The following is a 15,323-nucleotide window of genomic DNA, read 5'->3' on the forward strand; positions in this document are numbered from 1 at the left end:
ACGTTATTTTATCATATACTGATATTATTTTCCGCATTCTCAGCCACAGGGCACTAACTACTGGCAGGAATTACTATACCACATATAGCGTCAGCTTCTATTATATTCCCAGTAGGAAGTTTTGCTGACTGAGAAATCCTTATGTAATTAGTTGGTTGCTTGGAAGCTTCATCCACTAAAATAATAAATACTTTCTATATATTTACATTCCACTTATGATATCTTCTGGCTTCATTTTTTTCATGAATTATTATTTAGTTTCAGAGGCTTTCTTTTAACTAGCTTTAAAAAGCCCTTTGCATTATGCACACTTATGATCCATTATCACTCTTAATTCCTCCAGGATCCCAGTCTGTGGTCTTTTCAGTCAAGATTTCTTTCTTGTCTCCAGTATCCAATGTTGTCTAATGATCTCTATACACCAAATACTAGCCCCTATATATAAACTATATATTTGAATCAAAGTCTTCAACTTTATAAGATGCAGAAATCCAATGCAGATGAAAATATTTCAGAGCATAGAGAAGAATTAATATTTAACAGGTTATAAATCATGTATGATGCATATCCAAAATTATTTAAAAGCAAGAAATCTTTTGCAATCATGTTAATAAGTATTAACACAAATACTCTGAATATAACATTAGAAAACTGAAGCCAGCAGAGAACTATTTTCTATGTCATATTAATTATGATAGAAATACATAGAGAATTTCTAAAAATACCCTAATAATATGTTTAATCAAAATAATACACTAAAGTCACATTGAAAAAATCTAAAATTTAGAAAATTCAACTAAATATAAGTTTATGATAAAATATTTTATATAAAATCATAGAAATATACTATGTAAAATATTTTATATATAAAGCAGGATAATCCACAATAAAATTTAGGCTAAAAGTCAATTCAAAAACATAGATATTATCAATGATTAGTACTCCTAAAAATTGGAGCCAGTGGAAAAAGGTAACATAAATATCTAAGTACACATAATTGAAAGGAAGTTTCAGGATTCTGTTTGTATATATCCTATGATTATCTACTTATAAAATATAAGAAATGCAACTGAAGTAATTAGTTATAGAAATTATGTTTAGGAAAGTAATCAAAGTTACATATGCATCACTTTTTTTTACATAGAAAAAACTTACCCTATGAGTTGTTAATTGAAAGTGCAGGAGTCATTTGAAGAATATCACAAAAAGTCACTGAAAAAAGAAAGATATAGATAAGATATAATGCTATAAAATATGTGCTATTACCAAACTATCGATGTTATCCAAACAATTTCATCCAAAACACCAAGGTGATTTTTTATTTGTTGTAACCTAAAAAAATTATTGTAATTAATACTCATCTGAAATAGCAACAAGAGAACAGCCAAAAACAGTTTTCAAAGATAAAAACATTGAGAGGGAAAGCATGACCAAACAAAATATACTAAAATCTACAGAACTTAAAATCTATAGAAATAAAATCTGTAGAAGTATAGGAGTCAAAAGAGCTTTATTTCTTACCTTTATCCTTGTCTATCCTTTATGTAATTAGTCTACATTTATTTTTAATATTTTCAAGTCTGTTAATTTTGGTTCTGTGTCTATAAAAGGACACAGTACTTTGTCTCTAAAACATTATGTTGTAAATTTGAAACCAAAGTATTTCTCTATATATTTTGTAATTATTTTTGTTGCATGATCAGGTTACTATTTTCTTTATTATTTATAAAATCGCATGAATCCTGGGATTCTGAGACATATTCACAGCTAAAAAGTTATCTTGTTCTTTTTTCCCTTTTTTTTTTTTAATTTTAATTTTTTTTAAAATGTTTTTTTATATATTTCTAGGAGAGAGAGAGAGAGAGAGTGTGTGAGCAGGGGAGGGTCAGAGAGAGAGGGAGTCACAGACTGAAACAGGCTCCAGGCTCCGAGCTGGCAGTCAGCACAGAGCCCGACGCGGGGCTCGAACCCACGAACCGCGAGATCATGACCTAAACGAAAGTCGGACGCTTAACCGACTAAGCCACCCAGGCGCCCCTTAATTTTAATTCTCTTTAATTACTGAAAACCCTGCCACATTTCTGTTTGCTCAGAATATGAATTAGTAGGTGCTTTTATGCCCTTTATGTTTGTGTATGTCTGGGTATATGTGCTATTTCTAAATTAACTTTATTTTTCTTGTTACAAAAAATAGGTTTACTTTAATTTTGCACTTATCTCAATTGGTAAAATCGCATATGTTTAACAGAATCGTGATTTCCTCCTCTTAGACCTCTCTTCTAGTGTTCTCTGTCTTCCACCTCTAATTTGACCTATTTACTCTCCAGAGCTGCACTGAAGCTATTGCTCTGCAATTACCCCCTGCGCTGTTTCCCACATTGAAGACCCTATTTCCTGGTTCTCATATCTGCTTTTGATATATTTCTTTCTTTCTTTTTTTTTTTTGGATTTTAATATAATCCATATGCGATCCGTTTTCATCTCAAAGTTTGAAGAGCTGTTGCATTGTTTTCTGGCATCTGGGCTTGCAGATAACAAACTTATGACAATCTGACATTACTTTGTAAATGACATGCATCACTTGGGTTCTCTTTATTCTTGTTGACATGAGACTATAAACATTTGAATAGCATGGGTCAGATTATTTGATACAGTACTGTTTTCCAAATATTTTTGGAAACTTTATTATCTGATTGATAATCTCTATTCTTACATGCTCTTAGATTCTTATTGTCAAGTACTGTTATCTTTCAGGTGCTGATATTTCTCATGTATTTTCCTTATTTTTATCTTTGCTTATAATTTTAGGAGAATTTCTTTGTAGACTATTTCTTTTTCTTTTCTTTTTTTTTTCTTTTTTTTGGTGTTAATATATCTATTCCCACACACTGGGAATTTAAAGCTATTTTTCTTTTAATTTTTTATTTTAGAGAGAGAGTGAGAGAAGCAAAGGGAGAGAGAAAGCTAAGCCTTGGAGCATAATGCGGGGCTTGCTTCCATGACGTGATCATGACCTGAACTGAAATCAAGAGTTGGACGCTCAACCAACTGAGCCACGCAGATGCCCCTGTAGATAGTTTCTTATCATTCTTTCGAATCTTTGGTTCTCTTGTCAATTTTTTTATTTTTTTCTGAGACAGAGTGTGCACATGCATGTCAGCAAGGGAGGGGCAGAAAGAGATGGAGAGAGAATCTCAAGCAGGCTTCTCACTATCAGCACAGAGCCCAATGGGGGCTCTGTCAAACCGTGAGATCATGACGTGAGACGAAATCAGAATCTTAACCGACTGAGCCACCCAGGTGCCGATGTCAATCATAATTTTTACTTCCATTAACTCTACAGTTGTTTGGTTGCTTATTTCTTTACAATATCCTTTTAACCATATATTTCTATAGTTCTTATATTACTATAGCCCTATATACTGAGGAGTATATATTTCACCCCTTATATATACTTTGATCTCTAAGGAAGGTTTTTTTTCATATACTTTCACCTATAATTTAAACTGTATTTTTCTACATTTATAACCAGGTTTTGAAAATGCGTTGTTTATCTTATCTACCTAGCTATCTTCACTTTTTATATCGAAAGCTATCAACTTGGCTGTCAATTTATATTTAAGAAAGGAGTACTGTATTATTTATTTAAAATTAGTAAGGTGTGTTACTTCTGGCTTAGTCTACATAAGTCTATGCCCCTGAGGCATCTTCAAAAAAATAATTTGTACATTTATTCAAACAAAGCTGCATGCTTACTAAACAGCTTCACTTTAAGAGTGCTCACTAGAAAACTGATGCCACCTGCCTCACACATGGTATTTCATAAATAAATGTTTACCCTGGATGACCACAGACACTATAAAAGCATCTGTTCTCCCCTGAAGCATGTGTACTTTCTTTAGAGAATTTACCTATATCTTTTTAATTTCCCTAGGGTTAAACTCTTCACTTGATGTTATATCTTGTTGTTTTTTTTTTGATGTTATATCTTTATATTTAAATCCTCCAATCAACACTCCCTGCCAAATTTCTGCTAGAAGTCCTCTAGCATTTCAACTGAGACAGGAACATCCTATTCTGTTAGGTATCAAAGCTGCAGCTGCTTCTACTCTGCTTACATTTTAACAATATTTATCAATACTCCATGTTCATGAATATAGTAAAATGGATTTATCCAATGTCAAAGGTTCATCCCCTCCCCAATCCTTATACCTATCCTCTTGACTGTTATGCCGTTTTTACTTGAGTCATTTGGCATTGTTATTTAGTAGAGGTATTGGGTATGGACACTCACATGATCTTTTTACTCAATGGTTGAATTATCTCAGATTCCAATATGTCAAACATACAATAATTTCATCTGAGTTGTGTGTATGTATCTATGAGCTGTATATATATGTGTATATATATATGTAAGCTACAAATATATATGTATGTATATATATATATATATATATATATACACATGTCTGTGTGTGTGTGTGTGTATGTAACTAATGGTCTATTTGGAGTTCAAATTCAATTAATTTATTAATATTATATTCAATAATATTTTGCTTATGATATGTCTTACATAAGCTATTTTTAGTTGAACAGTAAAATAATAATCTCAAACTAAGCAACAAGATATAGATTGGTAAAAATACACATCCTAAAGGAACAATCTATTTTAGCAAGTACTTCTTTTAACTATTATATACTAGATATAACATAGGCTTTTTAAACACAAGGTCACTAACATTTTATTTATAATAAATTAGACAGTTATACTTAACTACACATAGCCTAAGTAACAAATTATATTTCCATTATTCTTTGTTCTTACAGCATATTTTATGTTTAAAATTTTTGTTTTCACCTTTAAATATATCTTTCTATGAATTTTTGATCGTTTGGTTCATTGAACTTCTGGTTAAGTGAATTTCTATGTTTTATTGTGTAATATGTGGCAGCATTTTCAATGAATAAAATTAGTCAAACTTTGAACTTAATACTTACTTAAAAAAAGTTGCTTTCCCCCCTATTTTCCATCGAAAGATGATGACTACAATTAGATCAATTCCAAAAATTCTAATACTAAACTTTAAGAAAAAAATATTTTAATCATTTTTTTTCAAAATAAAATTCAACTTGTGACCATGAAGAATTAATTTGAAGACATGTTAAGGATATTTCTGTCCTTCTCAGTTAGCAATTGATTTTTAACAGATTTTTTAGAAATATATTTAATTCTTTTAAACTACCATCATTATAATCAACATCATACATTGGACAAGAGTTCATGTTAAATAAATTCATTATATAAATGAAAACTACAAATGAATTAGATAAACAAAAATTTACATTTCATGTCTTTAAGTTCATTTTTATATTTAAACTATGCATTTTCAGAGTGACATACTAAAAGTGATAGAAGATCAATGCTCTTTTTTATAAAACACAATGCTAGGAATTTTTTTTTTATTGGTTAGTTTAGATTGGTACAATGTATTGTCATCCATAGAAAAAAATGCATATTCATACAGTGTTAGTTCTATTTTTAGTAATCTTACTTGGTTGTATAACTTTCATTGCAATTTGTGTCCTATTATAGCAATGTAAACTTCAGTACTACTGAAAACAACTCTCTAAAAAATGAGTGTGAACTTTTATTTTCAGTCAGTGCAATGTATCCAGACTGGCTCCATATAGTCAACGTACACTAAAGGTTGCAGCTATTCAAATGTTTCCCTAAATTAAGAAATGCAAAGATCTTTTTCTTTATCATTCAGTTTTTTTCTTCAGCTTCCTTAATTTCTGTATCTACTATGTGCCTCAGCATGTCCAATTTATGTTTGTGGTGTAAATCTTAAAAAAAAGTGAACTGCTATGACTGGTGTCACCACTCACACATTTTAACTGACATATGCTGAAAGGATGACAAGCAGGAGAATATAATCTGTGCAGCAACATGGCTTTTATTGGCACATAACATCTATCTTCCAACTGTAACAAACACTTTGCTTACCCAACATTCCTCTGAATGGTCATAGGACATATTTACATAGTGGTATAAAATCACACTTCATACTGCTAGCAAGTTTCTGCTGTTAGAAAGACTTCGTTATTTATATTTCCTTTAAATTATATTTTTAGGAGGGCTTCAAATGTTCTATGATATTAAATCTTAGCCACATCTTAGAGGATGCCTAACTAATTTTTCAGTGTATCTTTTCATTTTTTATTTCACCTTTCACATTTTAGAGTGAGTCAAATAATTGTATAAGAATACCTCCCATCTCTTTTTGATTATTATTCTAGCCACTTGTTTGTTTTCAACCTAAGATCCAGGCTAAACTTCAGTTCTTACAATGTTGGTATACTCAGTGTGTGTGTGTGTGTGTGTGTGTGTGTGTGTGTACACAATAATCCTTCCTCTCCAGTTTCTTTCTTTGGGGGTGATGTTATTTATATATCTGCTCTTATATATTGCTTTTACATATGTTTCTTTTCCCTCATATTTTCTGGGATTTCCCCCCACTATATTTGGAAACATTTCAGGATTTTTATCTACCAGTAGTTATATATAATTTTTATTTTCACCAGTATTATACCTAATATTCATGATCCTTTAATTTTCAGCTGACCAGATGCTATATCTGTTTTTTAAGTGTATAAATACTCAATGCCTTTTTACTAAGATTAATTTTGTTGTTGACTTAAGATTCTTTTTCTTCTGATTTACCTCTATTCCCTTGTGCCCTGTTATCTTTCCGTTTTTTACTAGGTATATCAAGGTTCTACCTCATTCACATTTCTACTGTCTTTTCTTATGTTCCCCTAATTCTATTTTCCTTCTCTCTTCCAGAATTTTCTAATCATGTTTTGTGCCTCATTTGCTCCTGAATTCTCTATTTACTTTTTTTTTTTTCAAATACTTTATTTTTTTGCACTTCTGCAGTGTTACTTTCTCATGAAAAGTAAGGAGGGTACATAAGAGTTTTGATTGCCATCCAAATGTTGTTTAGATTTTATATGGAAAACATGCAAGTGACAATCCTAGCACATCTATTAAATTGAAGCCTACACAATTAATGACAAATGAATACGCAGTTATCCTAGCATAAATTTCGTACAGTTTACATCAGTATATCTCAACTATTATTTAGACTATTAAATAAAGAAATTTAAATCTTTTAGAAGATCTCAAATATGGTGGACTAAAAGCTGTAAAAACGGTGATGTTTAGTAGTACATAATAAAAACAACAAACTAATCATTGCTGAGAATTAAATTTTTTGTTTGATACTAATGATCAATTTTGCACAATTAAAATATGAATTGTTTTATGGGTTGAACTGAATCTCCTCCAATTCGTGTTGAATTACTAGCCCCCAGTATTTTAAAATATGGCCTTATTTGAAAATTGGGTCACTGCAGATGTGATTAGTTAAGATGAGGCTTTTAGGGTGGGCCCTAATTCAATATGACTGGCATCCTTATAAAAATAAAAAAATCAGAACATAGACTCACACAGGAAAAATGCCATGTGAAGGTTGGAGTTATATTGCATAAGCCAAGGAACTACCAAAAGGTAGGAAAGAAGTCTTCTGGAAAGATCCTTTCCTAGAGCATGGGCCTTCCTACATTTTGATTCAGGCTTCTGGCCTCCAAACTGTGAGGCAATACATTTCTGTTATCCATTTTTTGTTGTCATTTAATGTTTATTTATTTATGAGACAGTATACATGCAATGAATAAGAGAAGGGCAGAGAGAGAGAGGGAGAGTGAGAATCCCAATCAGGCTTTTCCTAGCTGTCAGCATAGAGCTGACTTGGGGCTCCATGTCATGAACCATGATATTCTGATATGAGCTGAAATCAAGAGGTGGATGCTTAACTGACTGGGCCACCTAGGCACCCCTACATTGCTGTTGTTCTAAGGCACCCAGTTTGTGGTCCTGTTATAGCAGCCCTAAGAAACTAATACATCTTCTTTGTCCTCGTGAAATATTGTCCTTGGGTCTGTTAATTTGTATTTGCTGGGTTTTGTCTCATTGCTGTTAGGATACATACAAAAATAATATTGATAATGCAAAGCTGTGCACGGTCTGGCATCTGTCATCCATTCCGGCTTTATCTCATCATCTTACATGATTTAACTCCTGGCTCCCTCCTCCAGCCATAATGGTTGCTGGCACTACTACTCACCCAACTTCCTCCTACCCCATCAGTGACTGCATCTGCTCTTTGAACGGCCCATTCTCTTCCCTATAAGTGTCTTTTCAAATATTGTTTTTATCTGCTTAGAAAAATTTCTTCTCTTTCCACTCATTTCACTTAGTTAACTATTAATTATCTATTTATTTATTGGCTTTATTCTTGTTCAACATCTATAAGCTTTCTGAAAGCAGAGTATTAAAAGTTCCCACTCATCATTGCATTTCCATTGTCAAGTGCATTCCTTGATACATAAATAGATGAAACAGAAAAACACTGCTAATTTTAATAGTTGTAGCTTGTAATTTTAATAGTTGTAGCTTGTAAGAGTAGATATAATAAAATTACTTCATTTTGGCTACATGGGCTTTGGATATTCTTTATATATATATGAAAATAAACATGGTCTAGGTATACAGAAATAACTCCTACCATTCTGATGCTTCTCACTGTTTCAACACATACCCTCTTTAAACCCTAAGAACAAGTGGAAGAGGCAAGATGGCAGAGAAGTAGGGAGCTCCGTATATTTCACTCGCCCCCATCTCTCAAACGGAGAAGGCCTGAAGCCATAGGAGCCCTTACAGAACCCAGGAGTTTGGGAGGAAAAGGAGACAGAGTCCGCTGAGATAACAACCGTATAGCATGAGTGTGAACTGGGGAAGATAAAAACGGGCAGGGACCTGAGTCACAGAGGGAGGGGAGGGAGCCCACTTTGCGGGGAGGCACAGTGAGCCCAGGCAAAAAGAAAGAGCGGCTGAAACTGCTCAAGGAACTGTCCCTGTCCCCGAGAAGAGAAAAACCTCAGCTCGGGACACAGAGGGATCCGGTTTCCAGCTGTGCAGCTGACCTTGAGCAGGACGCACTGGTCCCAGGCTTTCCCTGGAGAAACCTCTCCTCTTCTCGCCAGCTTGACTTGGAGGGGAAGCGGCGCTCCTGAAGCCACTCCGCTGCCGCTTTTCTGGCTCTGCTCCATTCCCAAGGGGAGGCGAGAGACTTCAAACTGCTGGGAGGGACTCGGCCTGCGGTTTATATTTTGGGCAGTATCAATAGGGCATGCAGACTAAGATCTGGAAACGAGGCATGGCTTGGGACATAGAGCACCGCCCACCTCAGCTACGCCAAAGCACAGGGAGACCAGACCCAAAAGAGTGAGATGCAACACTTGGTTCAAGAGGGGACTGGAGCGATGCTATTTTTTCTCCCCACAATCACCAAGGTGGGACCTCAGGGAGCCGCCTGCAGGACACAGTGGAGGCTAAGACCTGCCTACACCAAACCACACCCATCCCCACTGGACAACTCTTTTTTTTTTTTTAACCTGAGCCCGGAGCAAGACGAACATGGAGACATTACCATGATTAATTCTAGATCAATTCTTTCTATTCAGATATATTTTCCCTTGTCTCATTCATATCCCTTACTTCTGCTGGACTGGGTACTCTGGTCACTGGTTTGCTTAAACAGTCACATTTAATCCATTCTCTAGATATATACTCTACATCTCCACCATTAGCTTTCTATCTCTCTCTCTCTGGAGTAATCAGACTATATAGTTTCTCTGAGTAACATTATCTTTGTTTCCTTCTCCTCGCCTCTTACCATATTCTCTTTCTCTCTCTGAATTAAGCCTCTTAGTCTCTCTGCCTGGTCATTTCTCTTCCAATTTCGCTTCCTCCCCACCATGTCATTTCTCTTTGTATATGCTCTTCCATCAGCACTGCATACAGTGGGCACATTATTTGTAGCTGAGAATTCTGGTTTTATGCTTTTAGACTATCCTTTGTCTTTTGGATTTTTCTTTTTTTTTTCCTTATTATTTATTTTTTTAATGTTTTATTTATTTCTGAGAGAGAGAGAGAGAGAGAGTGAGAAGGGGAGGGTCAGAGACAGAGGGAGACACAGAATCTGAAACAGGCTCCAGGCTCTGATCTGGCTGTCAGCACAGAGCCCAACATGGGGCCTGAACCCAAGAACCATGAGATCATGGCCTGAGCCGAAGTCAGACTCTTAACTGACTGAACCACCCAGGTGCCCCTCTTTTTTATTTTTTATTTTTATTTTTATTCTTTGTTTTCCCTACTTCCTCTTTTTTTTTTCTCTTTTTCCCTACTTTTTTTCTTTTTCTTTCTCTTTTTTCCTGTTGGTTTGTGTGTTTGTTGGATTTGTCTGTGTGTTTGTGTGCCTTTGTTCCCTGTGTGTTTGCCTGTTTTCTTTTCCAGGGCTACCTCAAGAAACAAGACAAAGTACACATGGTGGAGAGTCTCAAATACTACTACAAGTAGGGAAATAAAATAACCAAAGTCTCAACAAGAGACACTATTCAAAGAACACTTCCTGTATGGACAGACCCTGGACAGTCAAAGAGTCTTCTTTAATACAGCAGTACTTGCACGTGCAAAGTACATAACAAGTTTTTAAAACTAATAAGAGACAGGGGCGCCTTTGTGGCTCAGTTGTTTAAGTGTCTGACTTCGGCTCAGGTCAGATCTCACAGTTTGTGGGTTCAAGCCCCGCGTCGGGCTCTGTGCTGACAGCTAGCTCAGAGCCTGGAGACTGTTTCGGTTTCTGTATCTCCCTCTCTCTCTCTGACCCTTCCTTGCTCACGCTGTCTCTCTCTCTCTCTCTCTCTGAAATAAATAAATCATTAAAATATTTAAAAATATAAAATAAAATAAAACTAACAAGAGACAGAAAGCTAACCAAAATGACAAAATGGAAGAAATCTACTCCAAAGAAATTCCAGGAAAAAGGAGAGCTAAAGAATTGCTCAAAACAGATATAAACAACATAACTGAACAAGAATTTAGAATAGTCATAAAATTAATCGCTGGGTTTGAAAAAGGCATGGAAGACATCACAGAAACCTTTGCTACAAAGACTATGGAGCTTAAAAATAGTTGTATATAGAATTAAAAAATGCTATAAATGAGATGCATAATAAAATGGAGACATCCAATGCACAGATTGAAGAGGCAGAGAGGAAAATAGGGGAATTAGAAGACACAATTATAGAAAAAGGGGAAGCTGAGAAAAAGAGATAAACTGATTCAGGAACAAGAAAGGAGAGTTTGAGAGCTTAGCGATACAGTCAAACAGAACAATATCCATATCATAGGAATTCCAGAAGAGGAACAGAGAGAGAAAGGCACTGAAGGAGTCCTTGAACAAATTGTAGCAGAGAACTTCCACAAACTGGGGAAATCCAAGAGGCACAGAGAACTCCCCTCAGATGTAACTTGAATTGATCTTCTGCACGACATATCATAATGAAACTGGCAAAATATAAGGACAAAGAGAGAATTTTGAAAGCAGCTAGGGATAAAAGGGCCCTAACATACAAAGGGAAACCTATCAGAGTGGTGACAGACCTATCTACTGAAACTCAGCAGGCCAGAAAGGAATGGCAGGAAATCTTCAATGTGATGAATAGAAAAAATATGCAGCCAAGAATCCTCTATCCAGCAAGCCTGTCATTCTGAATAGAAGGAGAGATAAAAGTCTTCCCAAATAAACAAAAATGGAAAGAATTCGTCACCATTAAACCAGCCCTACAAGAAATCCCGAGGGGGACTCTATGAGGGAAATGTTGCAAGGGCACAAGGTATCAGAGACACCACCACAAGCATGAATCCTACAAAGAACACAATGACTCTAAACCCATATTTTTCAATAATAATAACACTGAATGTAAATGGGCTAAATGCTCCAATCAAAAGAGACAGGGTAGCAGAATGGATAACAAATAAATACATCTATTTGCTGTCTACAATAAATTCATTTTAGACCTGAGGACACCTTCAGATTGAAAGTAAGGGGATGGAGAAATATATATCATGCTACTGGAAGTCAAAAGAAAGCTGGAGTAGCCATACTTATACAGACAAACTGTACCTTAAAGTAAAGGCAGTAACAAGGGATGAAGAAGGGCATTATATAATAATTGAAGGGTCTATCCATCAGGAAGAGCTAACAATTTAAATGTCTATGCACTGAGTACAGGAGCACCTAAATACATAAAATAATCACAAACAGAAACAATCTTATGGGAAAAAAAATGTGCTAATAGCAGGAGACTTTAATACTCCACTTACAGCAATGGATAGATCAACTAGACAGAAAATCACTAAAGAAACAATGGACTTGAATGACACATTGGACCAGATGGATTTGACAGATATATTCAGAACTCTACATCCTAGGCCATGGACTTCACTTTCTTCTCAAGTGCACATGGCACATTCTCCAAGATAGATCACATACTGGGACACAAAGCAGCCCTCAATAAATATAAAAGAATTGAGATCATAGCATGCACACTTTCAGATCACAATGTCATGAAACTTAAAACCAACCACAGGAAGAAGTCGAGAAAACCTCCAAAAACATGGAGGTTAAAGAACACCCTACTGGGGCGCCTGGGTGGCTCAGTCGGTTAAACATCTGACTTCGGCTCAGGTCATGATCTCACGGCTTGTGGGTTTGAGCCCCGCATCAGGCTCTGTGTTGACAGCTAGCTCAGAGCCTGGAGCCTGTTTCAGATTCTGTGTCTCCCTCTCTCTCTGACCCTCCCCTGCTCATGCTCTCTCTCTCTCAAAAATAAATAAAAAATATTTTTAAAAAATTAAAAAAAAAAGAGAACACCCTACTAAAGAACGAATGGGCCAATTAGGCAATTAGAGATTAAATTAAAAAATATATGGAAACAAATGAAAAAGAAAATACAACAATTCAAACGCTATGGGATGCACCAAAGGCAGTCCTAAGAGAAAAGTACATTTCACTCCAGGCCTATTTCAAGAAATTTGAAAAAGCACAAGTATAAAAATCTAACAGTGCACCTAAAGGATCTAGAAGGAGAGCAACAAGAGTGTCCCAAACCCAGTAGGAGAAGAGAAATAATAAAAATCAGGGCAGAAATAAACAGTATAGAATCCAAAAAAACAGTTGAACTGATCAATGAAACCAAGAGTTGGGTTTTTTGAAAAAATAAACAAAATTGACAAACCTCTAGCCAGGCTTCTCAAAAAGAAGAGAGAGACACCCAAATAGACAAAATCATTAATGAAAATGGACTTATTACAACCAATTCCTCAGAAATACAAGGAATTATCAGGCAATACTATGAAAAACTATAGGCCAACAAACTGGACAACTTAGAAAAGATGGACAAATTCCTAAACACAGACTTACTACCAAAATTCACACGGGAAAAGATAGAAAATCTGAACAGACTCATAACTAGTGAAGAAATTGAATCGGTTATCAAAAATCTCCCAACAAATAAGAGCCCTGGGCCATATGGCTTTCCTGGGGAATTCTACCAGACATTTAAATCAGAGTTAATACTCATTCTTCTAAAGCTATTTGAAAAAATAGGAAGAGAAGGTAAACTTCTGGACTCATTCTACAAAACCAGAATCACTTTGTTTCCCAAGCCAGACAGAGACTCAGCAAAAAAAGAGAACTACAGGCCAATATCCTTGATGAATAGAGATGCAAAAATCCTCATCAAGATACTTGCAAATCGAATCCAACAGCATTGAAAAGAATTATCCATCATGATCAAGTGGGATTCATTCCTGGGTTACAGGGCTGGTTCAATATTCACAAATCAATCAAGTGATACATCACATTAACAAAAGAAAAGATAAAAACCATATGATCCTGTCAATGGATGCAGAAAAAGCATTTGACAAGATACAGCATCCCTTCTTAATAAAGAAATTCGGGACAGAAGGAACTTATTTAAATATCATAAAATCCATCTATGAAAAGCCCTCAGCTAACATCATCCTCAATGAGGAAAAACTGAGAGCTACCCCCTGAAATCAGAAACATGACAGGGATGTCCACTCTCACTACTGTTGTTTAACATAGTGCTGGAAATCATAGCATCAGCAATCAGACAACAAAAGGAAATTAAAGGCATCAGAATTGGCAAAGAAGAAGTCAAACTTTCACTTTTCGCAGATGACATGATACTTACATAGAAAACTCCACCAGACAGACTCCACCAGAAGCCTATGAAAACTGATCCATGAATTCAGCAAAGTTGCAGGGTACAAAATCAACGTACAGATATCAGTTGCATTTTTATACACCAATAATGAAGGAACAGAAGGAGAAATCAAGGAACTTATCCCATTCACAATTGCATAAAAAACCATAAAATAGCTAGGAATAAACCTATCCAAGGATACATGAGATCTGTATGATGAAAACTGCAGAAAACCTATGAAGGAAATTGAAGAAGACACAACAAAATGGAAAAATATTCCATGCTCATGGATAAGAAGAATAAATATTGTTAAAATGTCAATATTACCCAAAGCAATCTACACATTCAATGCAATCCCAATCAAAATTGCACTGGCATTCTTCTCAAACAAACTATCCTAAAATTTGTATGGAAATACAAAAGATCCCGAATAGCCAAAGTAACATTGAAGAAGAAAACCCAAAGGGGAGGCATCACAGTCCCAAACTTTATCCTGTACTACAAAGCTGTAGTCATTAAGACAGTATAGTATTGGCACAAAAACAGACACATAGACCAATGGAATAGAATAGAGAACTCAGTATTGGACCCACAGATGTATGGACAACTAATCTTTAACAAAGTGGGAAAGAGTATCCAATGGAAAAAAGGCAGCCTCTTTAACAGTTGGTGCTGGGAGAACTGGACAACATGCAGAAGAATGAAACTAGACCACTTTCTCACACAATACACAAAAATAAACTCAAAATAAATAAAGGACCTGAACGTGAGACAGGAAACTATCAACAACCTAGAAGAGAAAGCAGGAAACAACCTCCTTGAACTCCACCGCAGCAACTTCTTACCTGACACATCCCCAAAAGCAAGGGAATCAAGAGCAAAAATAAACGATTGGGACCTCTTCAAGATTAAAAGCTTCTGCACGGCAAAGGAAACAACCCACAAAACTAATAGGCAACCAACGGAATGGGAAAAGATAGTGGCAAATGAGATACCAGATAAAGGGTTAATATCCAAAATCTATAAGGAACTCACCAAACTCCATACCCGAAAAACAAACAACCCAGTGAAGAAATGGGCAGAAGATATGAACAGACACTTCTCCAAAGAGGACATCCAGATGG

Source organism: Hyaena hyaena, unplaced genomic scaffold (genome assembly GCF_003009895.1).
Source record: "Hyaena hyaena isolate Hyena2069 unplaced genomic scaffold, ASM300989v1 scaffold_1036, whole genome shotgun sequence".
NCBI lineage: Eukaryota > Metazoa > Chordata > Mammalia > Carnivora > Hyaenidae > Hyaena > Hyaena hyaena.